This window comes from Lactuca virosa, chromosome 2, assembly GCF_052849685.1.
Source record: "Lactuca virosa cultivar CGN04683 chromosome 2, Lactuca_virosa_CGN04683_v6, whole genome shotgun sequence".
In the NCBI taxonomy this organism is placed as follows: domain Eukaryota; kingdom Viridiplantae; phylum Streptophyta; class Magnoliopsida; order Asterales; family Asteraceae; genus Lactuca; species Lactuca virosa.
Genome location: NC_136427.1, coordinates 192,464,827 through 192,467,163, shown reverse-complemented (window position 1 = coordinate 192,467,163; position 2,337 = coordinate 192,464,827).

Genomic DNA, 2,337 nt, shown 5'->3' with positions numbered 1-2,337 from the left:
ATGGAAATTTCAGACGATGGGACAACTTCAAGAATCACACCAACCATTCCATTCATCAGATGACAAAACCAGGGTTTATATTATTTCCTTGAAACGATTACACAAAGGTTCAAGTTTACCCTATATTATGCCAATAATAGGCTAAACCACTTGTTACTATTCATATTACTACTTCGCAACTTGATCTTTGGGTATCAAGTCTTTACTTCTACTTCCTAGCGTTATTAATCACTTCGTCAAGGATATCCTGAAATTCCTTTGGCATTGGCGGTGCACTTGGCCTTGTTACTTCATTGTTCTTCGGACAGTTCTTAGAAATATGGCCTTCTTCCTTACATACATAACACACCCCCTTGGGAATCGTACACTCATTGGCATAATGTCCTATTTCACCACACCTAAAACACTTCACCTTCATGTCACAATTCCCAGAGTGTTTATTTTTGCACTTCCCGCACCATTTTCCTTTATCTCTTCTTTTGCCAGACTTTGAGGATATGTTGCTCTTGTTGGGCCTTGAAGACCCCTCAAGTTTCCTCTTTTTGTCAACTTCAACCTTGTTGGCGGTCCTGTCATTGATCATTTCTTCAATAGACTTAGCGACCCTGATAGTCGCCTCGAGAACAGATTCCTGACATACTGGCATAGTAAGTTCATCCTTACTTTGTTGAAGTAAACGTTTTGTTTCTTCCATCTGTTCATCCAACATCGTACGCACCATTGCCTGCACCCCAGTCATCGTGATTGGCTCAGGCTGCGGATTATCTTTTCCGAATTCACTTTGTGTACTTGCCATTTCGATCTATACACCAATCGTAGGTGATTTTAGATCTTTATTTTCGATAGACGTTAAATCTTCGTTATTACTCCGAAACGTTTATATGTTAGTTCTAATATCGTAATCATACGTTTAGAATCCTACACACATAAGGTTTCCAGATCCGGTCGGCAACAGACCATAGATCCGAACAAATAATGGCATATATGACAAACATATCTCATTTAGCACATAAAAGCATTTTAGGCATCTTTCCTAAAATAAACTAGTGCTCGTGCCTAAAATATGGCAGACACTCATCTCACAATCATCACTTAGCATTCTAAGTTTAAGTCTCGAAATCCTACAATTTCTTAGTTCGCTTAAACTAATGCTCTGATACCAACTGTGACATCCCCAAATTTCTCGGCCAGAAAAGACCGATTTAATTTATGCTTTTTAAAATAAAATCAGAGAAATCTTTTTAAAAGATGTTGCGGAATTGGTCCCCGAAACAAAACGTAATAAAAGTTTGTCAAAACCTTTCTTTAAGAAATATATAATTTCCTTTTTATATCAAAACCTCGGGATGTCATGTTCCGACACAGATCAAAAGCATAAACAAGACATTATAAGCCTTACAACAGTTATTTATAACTACTGGCCTATAATCCAAAAATCACTCATCATCATCATCCGACTATGCTCGGGGTCCACTACCTGTAATATAAAAAGCTGAGTGGGTCAGGCTTAGAAGCCTGGTGAGCATATAGGGTTTTCAACCCACAATACATAATTTAATAAGCTAAAACATCAATCAATCAACCGAATTACCCCAACCCCATTATCTTATTTATTTCTTAAGGGTTTACCCTCAGAATCAACTATCACACCTTCCTAAGGATTCATCCTAAGGAATAGACACAAAGTCACCTCGTCACCGGGGTTTATACAACGGGCACTAAGTCCATAGCTGCCAAGGTTTATTCAACATGTGCTAAGTCCATAGCTCTCATTTATCGACATTATTATTTACAGGTCTTCCCCCTACAATACATGTCAATGGGTTTTTAGAGTACAACAAATGAACATATAGTTCATTACACCTATAGGTTGCGGGCCTGCTAGTGTTCCACAGACTGTCTAGAATAGTCAATGGTTGTCATCCATACTCTGCTGAATGACGGGGGCCCACGTTTGGATAAGGGCTTTTCTCATATTGCACCACTCACACCAACGTTTGGGTAAGGGCTTCACCCCTCGCTATCAACTCATGATCTCATTTCACCACTCACTCTCAACTCATAATCTCTATCACTGATCATCTCATTTATCCAACTCACCTTTCATCACACCCACTATTTCATCTACCCATGTTTTACCCAACATTTTTCGTAGATAAAAATACAAATACAGTTTAAATTATTTAAAAACCTATATAAATCATTCCTTCAACACCCATCTCAGATAAACAAACAATATATATTCACACAGTACGTATTTTATGTAAAATACTTCATATCTATGTGTAAGGTGAAAGTAACTACACACTCACCTGATTTAATGAAAATCGGGCAGCA